At 44.0% G+C, this 9,616-nt stretch overlaps 1 pseudogene; it reads left to right on the top strand.

Annotated features, from left to right (window-relative positions):
- The first annotated feature begins 500 nt into the window (after positions 1-500).
- LOC112830390 (mRNA turnover protein 4 homolog pseudogene) lies at positions 501-2,736 on the top strand (annotated as a pseudogene).
- Positions 2,737-9,616: the final 6,880 nt, after the last annotated feature.

The following is a 9,616-nucleotide window of genomic DNA, read 5'->3' as shown; positions in this document are numbered from 1 at the left end:
GGGAAGTTGAGTGCCTGCCATGGAAGAAAAGAACTTCACGTTGTATTTGAATCTGATGTGCCACAGGCAATATTCTCTCTCTCTCTTTTTTAACTGAGGCGAAATTCACATAACATAAAATTAACCATTTTAAAGTGTACAATTCAGTGGCATTTAGAACATTGGCCATGTTGTGCAGCCACCACCCATCTCAAGTTCCGCCATTTTCATCATCCCAGAAGAAAACCCGAACGCGTTACGTCATCACTCCCATGCCTCCATCCCAGTCCCTGGAGACCACCAGTCTACTTGCTGCCCCTATGGATTGACTTATTCTGCGTAGTTCGTATGAATGGAATCATATCTATGACCTTTTATGTCTGGCTTCTTTGACTTAGCATAAAGTTTTAGAGGTTCGTCTACATTGTAGCATATTTCAGTACTTCATGCCCTTTTGTGGCTGAATAACACACACACACACACACACACACACAGTGTTTTGTTCATCCATTCATCCACCAATGGACTTTTGGGTGATTGCAAGCAATGTCCTTTTGAGCAGGTTTGTAAACATAAAGCTAAGGCTGGAATCTAGTGCTTTCTGACTAGAGAAAGAACCCCATGGTGAACCCCATGGTAATAGTGAAGTGAAATACACACTGGTGTGGTTGTGGCATGGATTGCCTAGATTGGGGACGTATGAGTAAGATCACAAGTGTGTTCATTTACAAGGTATTGAGCAAATTCGATTTCCAAGAAGAAACAACTTATTGTGTATTTGTCATCAAATAAATTACACTTCTGGGTGCCTGGGTGGCTCAGTTGGTTAAGCATCCGGCTCTTGGTTTTGGCTCAGGTCATGATCTCAGGGTCATGAGATTGAGCCCCGCATTGTGCTCCTTGCTGGGCATGGAGCCTGCTTAGGATTCTCCCTCTCCCTCTGCCTCTGTCCCACGCCCCCCACGTCCCACTCATGCGCTTTCTCTTGAGTGCTTTCTCTCTCTCTCTAAAATAAATATGTAAATACATGAATAAATAACATTTCTCCACAAACCCCAATTTTTCTCTTCCTCCTCCTCCTCCTTCTTCGTCTTCACTATGAATGAACCTAAGGAGATTTGTAATAGAGGCTACACGGAAAATGGCTCCTGTGGTGTAAACTATAATGCACTCGCCCCACCCACCTAACAGTGTTTCATATAAAACAGGCTCTAAACTTCTTTTTTATATCTCGCTCTTCAACACAACAACTGAATGCCACAGTGTTTCTTATTTCATAAAACTGTAGCATATGTCATGATTACGGTTCATCGGAGACAACCTTTGCTTTGCTCCTTCCAGCTCAGGGTGTGCTTTTTGCCTCCCCTCACCCCTTTTTTCTCCAGTCCTCTCCCCTCCAAGCTGCCTGACTCCTGCTTCCCTGCTCCTCCTCTCTGACGTGCCCAGACCCTGGACCCTCCAGGTCTCTGCCACGTAGTTACACTTTGCTGGTGGCCCTCCTCACTCTCCACTGCTCACCACCCAGCTGACATCTTTCCCTTTTCCTCTCTCCATGCCTGCCTGGCATCAGTACCCACAGAACTTCCCAGAAACTCCTCAGGGGACCTCCTTCCTTACTCTGGGAAATACGATGCAAATGTAATTAAGGAAGAGAGCAGAACTTTTCTTTCAAAGCCTGTCACTTTATGTATGTAGAAAGTGTCCTGAAAGACAAGAAACCTCATAACTTTCCACAGAATCTGCACTGTATTTGCAATATATTTGGATAGGCTAATTAAGTGTTACAACTAAAAAGAATGAAATTGCTCTTCCATGTTTAAAATTAAATGGGGGGGGGAACAAAAATTAAATTAAATTAAATTATTGAATTAAATTAAATTAAATGAGGGGGCACTCGGCTGGCTCAGTTGGTAGAGCACACGACTCTTAATCTTGGGGTTGTAAGTTCGAGCCCCACATTGGGTGTAGAGATTACTTAAAAATAAAACCTTTAAAGATGTTTTTATTAAATTAAAATAAATGAGGTAGACCACCTTCCACCACATCTGCCTGTAGGGCAAAACCCAAATCCGAGGGTGACAAGAAAGTTTCCTTAACCAGAACTGCCAAGAAAGGCTTAGAACTGAAACAGAACTTGATGTGTGTGGAGATGTGTGGACATGTACAAGCACATTTTCATCTTCTCCATGGCCAACATGAGGAAAATAAGTAAAAGACATCTGGACCACCTGGAAGCACAGCTGGGTGTTCTTTGGCGAACAAAAAGTGATGACAGTGGCCTTGGGGGGAAGCCCATCTGAAGAGTACAAAGACAACCTGCGTCAGGTCAGCTGGAAGCGGAGGGGTGAGGGTCGGTCTCCTTTCCACCAAACGCACCAAGGAGAAAGTGAATGGGTGATTCATGAAACGCATGGAAATGGAATTCACTGGAGCGGGAAACAAAGCAACTTTCACCATGAGCCTGGCCCCGGGGGCCCCTGGAGCAGCCCCTGCCCACCATGGAGCCACGGCAGAGACAGCTGGGGCTCCCCACTGCCCTCAAGAGAGACGTGGTGACCCTGCTGTCTCACCACGAGATGTGCAAGGAAGGCCATGTGCTGAGCCCAGAGGAGGCCTGCGAGCCAAAGCTTTTTGGGTGTGCGATGGCTGAATTCAAGGTAACCATCAAATACACATGGGATGCACAGTCCAGAAGGTTCCAGCAGATAGATGGAAGATGACTTGCTCAAGAGCGAGACAGGGTCGGCCGAAGATTGAGAGGGGAGGGCTGACAGGCGCTTGGGACCATCAACCCTGCTGCGGTTGAAGCTGTCTAGCTGTTCAGGTTGTTGTGAATACAGACAAGAGAGGGCGAGAGGGGCAGATGGTTTTTCTATAAGGAATAAAACTGCAGGGTTTTATTTCCCCTTGTGAACAGCAAAGAGGACTTTTCGTAGAAAAAAAGGCCTTTTCTTTGGGCTTTTGTTTGGATTCCCAGGATTCCCTCTGTTGACCTGGAGCCAGCTTCCAGCACTGGCTCCTTCGTGGGGGCTGGGGATGTGGGGCCATCACTGGAGCCAGGGCTCCTCCTCTCCTCCATGCCCCTCTACTGGAAACAGGGGTTTGCATTCGCCCAGGAATATGGGAACCCTGGCTGCCCTCCCTATCCCTTTCTTTCTCTCCCTCCTCCCCCACCCCCACCTCCCACCTTACCCCCTTCCTCCCTCCCAAACCAGGGCCGAGAGTCTTACAGATGACAAGAAGATGGGATGCTTTCACTAAGACGAGAGTAAAGCCACTGCTGAAACCCAGAGGGGATATTAAAACGGCTCCACAGCAAAAATAAAAATTAAAAATTAGATGATGTAGGTTAACATTTTACTAGGTTAAAAGAACTGCTAAGGTAGAACATGCTAGCCCAAGGATAACTATATAAGTAGAAAATTCTAAATATCCTATTATCACTAATAAAAGACCTTGACAGTCAACTAGCTACAATGCGATTACATGGAAAACTACATAGATCATATTAGAAGGTTCTATAAAAGGAACAGACTGTAAGACATAATCATCTAAGCTAGGAGGGAGAAGAACATCAACTCCTTAAAGCAGTTGTTCTTAAAGTGTGTTCCCTGAACAATAGCAATCACCTGGAAACTTACTAGAAATGCAAACTCTGGTCCCACCAAGACCAAGTGGATCGGAGACTCTATGCATGGAGACTGTAGTTTAATCTAACAAGCCCTCAGGTGATCTTGATGCACACCAAAGTCTGAGAATCACTGCCTGAAAATATACCTAAGTTGTTATTCGAGTACAAAATCTACAGATTCCTGTGTTCTTGTGCTTTCTATTTTTGCAGGAGCAAAAAATTACCTTATTTTGGTGGAGATAAACAGATATGAAACCCCAACATCAGCAGAAGAAATTCTTTTTGACAGCTGGAGCCTACATTTCAACTTGTCTTGCAGATTTGCGTTCACTGTGGTTTAACAGTCTAAGTAAGAAACAACTGTGCCACATTCTGGGTGTCTGAATTCTCCCTGCCACAGCAGGATCGAACACATATAAGAAGCACAGAAGTGGGAATTTGCTCCTCTTTATCAATCTCTCTATTGAATTTTTAGAGAGAGAGGAGTCGGGCTTTTGGTGTAAGGAGATATGTGAAGGGTGTCAACCTTTGGCCCATATTATCATCGGTCTTAATTGGCTCCCTCCCCCAAGAAGATCCTAAGATGACAATTGAAAGCATGTAGTTTTTCTGGGAGGTGCAGGACAGCACCAAAGCAGAGAGGAAGTGATGCATGGAAGGGAAAACTTCCAACAAGCCAGTATCAAAGGGGGTGAGTAAATCTTAATCCCATGGAGAAGCTCAAGGAAATGGTACAGAGCACCTTCCTCGGAAATATACTGGCCAGAGCCATAAAAAGGAATGAGATCTTGCCATTTGCAATGACATGGATGGAACCGGAGGGTGTTAAGCTGAGTGAAATAAGTCAATCAGAGAAAGACATGTATCATATGACCTCGCTGATATGAGGAATTTTTAACCTCAGGAAACAAACTGAGGGTTGCTGGAGTGGTTGGGGGTGGGAGGGATGGGGTGGCTGGGTGATAGACACTGGGGAGGGTATGTGCTATGGTGAGCGCTGTGAGTTGTGCAAGACTGTTGAATCACAGATCTGTACCTCTGAAACAAATAATGCAATATATGTTAAGAAAAAAAAAAAGAAGATAGCAGGAGGGGAAGAATGAAGGGGAGTAAGTCGGAGGGGGAGACGAACCATGAGAGACGATGGACTCTGAAAAACAAACTGAGGGTTCTAGAGGGAGAGGGGATGGGTTAGCCTGGTGATGGGTACTAAAGAGGGCACAGTCTGCATGGAGCACTGGGTGTTATATACAAACAATGAATCATGGAACACTACATCAAAAACTAATGATGTAATGTATGGTGATTAACATAACAATAAAAAAATTTTTTTAAAAAAGAAAGATGGACAGTGATCTGGGCTTTGAAGTCCTTCATGAGTGAGGGGATATGACAAAGAAGGTGGTAGGGGACAGCTGTAAAAGGGAATAAAAAGGTTTTAGATTAAAAAAAGAAATATACTGGGCGCCTGGGTGGCTCAGTTGGTTAGGCGACTGCCTTCGGCTCAGGTCATGATCCTGGAGTCCCGGGATCGAGTCCCACATCGGGCTCCCTGCTCAGCAGGGGGTCTGCTTCTCCCTCTGACCTTCTTCCCTCTCATGCTCTCTATCTCTCATTCTCTCTCTCTCTCTCAAATAAATAAATTAAAAAAAAAATTTAAAAAAAAATAAAAAAAGAAATATACTGGCCAGGGGCACCTGGGTGACTCAGTCGGTTAAGCGTCTGACTCTTGATTTTGGCTCAGGTCATGATCTCAGAGTCATGAGATCGAGCCCTGCATTGGGCCCCATGTTCAGCACAGGGTCGGCTTGAGAGTCTCTCTCCCTCTCCCTCTGCCCTCTCCCCCCGTTTGCACACACACACGCTAAATAAATAAACCTTTAAAAAAATAAAAAGAGAACGATACTGGCCAAGGGGTGAGGGAGCTGGGATATTTTTACACCCACCCATCATTCCTAAGAACTTCTGGCCCCCAAAAAGGTGCAGGTGCTTGCCACCAGAAATGCAGGCTGCTGGACCAGACAGGTAAAGGGGATGCCTGGTATCATGGATTCGTCACCCACAGCTTTAGTATATGCAAGGAGAAAGTCTGGTCCAGGTCCGAAAAGTGGAAAATGAGGACTCGGTCCCTGCTTAAGATGGAGTTTTATTTGGGTTCATTCCTGAAGCAACAAAGAAGCTTTGCAAATGATCAAAATGAGGTAAGAAACAGATGGGTGCCTGTGGCTCACCACTAATTCCCTTTTGCCTCAAGCTCACAATTCTGTGGTCTCAGCAGCTGTATTGAGAAGAAGAGCCTACTATTGTGGGTTCCTAAACTTTTAGTGACTCTAACACACAACAACTTATCCTACTAATAAGTCATCAGTTATGGTGCCCAAGAATCATTTTTTGTGCCTCTTGAAAGGAAAAAAATAGCCTCATACAGAAATTTCTAGCACCCAAGAATGTAAAATTTACAGTGTCTGTCATCCAATCAAAAATTACCAGGCATGCAGGGATGCCTGGATGGCTCAGTGGTTAAGCATCTGTCTTCAGCTCAGGTCATGATCCCAGGGTCCTGGGGTCGAGCCCCGCATCGGGCTCCCTGCTCCACGGGGACCTGCTGCTCCCTCTCCCACTCCCCCTGCTTGTGTTCCCTCTCTCGCTATGTCTCAATCTGTCAAATAAATAAATAAAATCTTAAAAAAAAAAAAGGACCAGGCATGCAAAGAAGCAGGAAAACACAACCCATAATGAGAAAGAAAATAAATCAATACAAAGAGTAAATAGAATTAGCAAATCAGAATATTAAAAGTTATTAAAACCATATTTCGTATGTTCCAGAAGGTAGAGGAAAGTGTTAGTATGTTAAGGAGAGACATGAAAGATATATTTAAAAAAAAAACCCAAATCAAACGTGTAGAGACGAAAAACACAATGTCTGAGATGGAAAATATACTGAATTAGGGTTAACAGAGGTTAGACATGGCAGAGGAAAAGGTCAGAGGACTCGACAACATAGCAACAGAAACTATACAAAATGAAAGCCCAAGAGAAAAAAAGACCCAAAAAGAAACAAAAAGGATGCCAGTGAGCTACACCAGAGCTTCAAGCACCTAACATACGTGTATTTGGAAAGAGAACAAAGAGAGGGCACAAAAGAAAAAATATTTGAAGAAGTAATGGTAAATAATTTTCTGAACTTGATGAAAACCATAAACCTACAGATCCCAAACGCTCACAAACTCCATTTCCTTTAGCTGAAGAGAGACCCCGGGCTTTCAAATGGAAAGGGCCATCTGAGTGTCCAGGTAGCCCGCCAGGACATGAGCCCAACTGAAAATAGAAAGCAAGCCTTGATTCATTTACTGCTCCCCGGGGCCAAGCAAGAGAGGCATGGGCTCCTCAGGGTTCCCTTTTCCCCTCCACGGAACTGCTCAGGGAAATCCAGTGGGTGAAGCAGTTGGGGAGAACTGTCTCACTGATGGGGATCCCTGAACAAAGTCTCCTGAAGAAAAGCGGGGTGGGGCGAGGGAGAAGGACTAGGAGTGCAAAGTCAGGGAATCAAGGTAGAGAAAAGGGTGTCAGCCTGGAGGTGTGGGGAATGCAGAGATGCTTCTGAGCAGGGCTGGCCTGGGGCCGCCTGAGGTTTTGTCTACAACTCCCACTAGAAAACCGTCCTGAGAGCTGGCCCCCGGGAGCTCCTCAGAGGCTCCTCACCCCCTCCCCTGTCCTTGGAATATGGGTTCTGCTTGCTTTTCCTGCTCCCAGAGGCTGCTCCAAGGACACGCCTTGAGATAGTGATACAGTGTTGAGAACACCTGCGTAGTGTATGCGGCTGAACCAGTTAGGGCCTCTTACCCACTTTTAAGATTTGGTGTTAGGGCGGGCGCAGGGATCCATTCGTGCTGCTTCCGCCTGAGACAAGCCTCATGTATAAATTCCCTTTGCTTATTAAAACGGCCACCTACCAGTCAAGGGTGGTCTGCCTCTTTCTTGGATCTCTCCCTGCCTTCCGTGTAGTGGGAGCCAGTTTCAGATTAGACCCTGAAAGCTCCGGGGAGGGTCATGAACCAACAGCTGTGCACCCCCAAGACACCTGCCAAGCAAAGCTTTGGAATTGCTCGTAGTTGGGACTGAAAGATCACACATAGGATTTTGGCCTGGAACTGGACTCCTCATACGGAAAGCGAAATAATTGGGGACTCTTTCCGGCACATTGGTTGATGTAAAATCTGGATATCAGAAGCCAGATCTAGGCCAAAGACAATTTGGGGAGCCATCAGCATAAATGACAGCTAATGAACTCATACAGGGGAGGAGACCACGAGGGGATAGCACTTAAAGTGAGAAGAAAGGTGACAAAGTGACAGTGAGTGACACCAATAGACATTGGGGAGGAGCAGTGGAGTGGGTTTGTAATGGAGGTTGAGAAGAATGGCCAGAGAGGTAGAAGGAAAAGGAAATGACAGAAATCATGAGACCCCCAAGAAGAAGAGAATGGGGGTAGGCAGTGCCTGGGTGGCTTGGTTGGTTAAGTGGCTGACACTTGGTTACACCTCAGGTGGTGATCTCCCGGTCTTGGGATCTAGCCCATGTCTAGCTCTGCCCTCAGCATGGGGTCAGCTTCATATTCTCATTCCCTCAGCCTCTCCTTCCAGGCCATGCTCTTGAGCTCTCTCCCTTCTCTCAAATAAATAAATAAAATCTTTTTTTAAAGGGGGGGCAGGGAATGAAATTTTAAAAATTTTAATAAGGATAGCAATGAACTATAACCAACTGAATACAGTAAGAATCTATGAGTACATAGGAATAATATGGAAAGAAGAGAAAGCTCTTTCATACGGTATGTCAACCAATACTTGTATTTGGAGAAGCAGGGATGGAAAATTACCATTTCACAACCACCAAAGTAGACTGTTTCAGGCAGGGATCATTAATGGATGCTAATTCTAGATGGAAAAGTTTGATAAAGAGCAGGGTAATTTACAAGACCTCGGGGTATCTCTCCACAGATTAGCTGCAAGGGGAAAAATAGTACTATACAGTGGAGAAATTGGATAACACCTTGACCATCTGATCAAAATTAGCATTATCATGAGGGTCTAAGGAACATAGGGTGCCTACAGGTGGGATATCGGAGAACACATAATTTATGCAGTATTCCAGCCAGGAATATGTAATCTGAATCTAATCATGACAAGCATCAGACAAGTCCAAATTAAGTAGCATTCCATAAAATAATTGGCCTGTATTTAACAACAACAACAAAAAAGGCAGTTTTGTGAAAGACCAAGGGTAGGTAGCAGCTCCAGATCAAAGAAAGCCAAAGAAGTTCAGGGAAACTGTATATATATATATGGACAGAAATATTTCATTTGTGGCAAAATATTAACAATTTGGTGAATCTGAGCAAAGGGTATGGAGGAGTTATCCTATTATTTTTGCAACTTTTTGGTAAACTTGAAAGTATTTCAAAATAAAAAGTTAAAAAGACCATGTTTTATGGAAAAACTCTAAGTGTAACCTCTGATGAATTATTTTGATGTGAATAAAGGGAGTGGAGGGCAGGTTCTGGGTTAAGATTACAAAGGCAGCACCACAGGGGAAATTAATTCATGTTTTATGCATAGACAAACCATTACAGCAAGTAAGTTGAAACTTTTACTTACAATGTATTTTATTAAGATGGGGAAAGACCATGAAAATCTTCTGTGCCATACAAATGCTATCAACTTAAAGATGAATTACAGTATTTACTTTTTAACAAGATATTTACTGATCTTCTCTTTAGCAACTGGGTAACACTAGCATGTTATGTGGCAACACTGAAAAAATGAACCATAAAATCCTTTAAAACTGCTTTTATTATGAGCAAATGAAAATTAAAAAAATATATAGACATACACTATATATAACTCTTGCATTTTAAAATACATTTGGATTATTTCCATATGGATTTAATTTTGTTGCCAAAAATACCGTGTGCATCTGTAAAAAAACAAACTAGTTTCCCATGGCAGG

Source organism: Callorhinus ursinus, unplaced genomic scaffold, assembly GCF_003265705.2.
Source record: "Callorhinus ursinus isolate GAN/ISIS: 27379988/994484 unplaced genomic scaffold, GSC_fseal_2.0 scaffold1, whole genome shotgun sequence".
In the NCBI taxonomy this organism is placed as follows: domain Eukaryota; kingdom Metazoa; phylum Chordata; class Mammalia; order Carnivora; family Otariidae; genus Callorhinus; species Callorhinus ursinus.
Note: the sequence above shows the minus strand (reverse complement) of the source record. Positions and strands in the feature narration are given on the sequence as shown.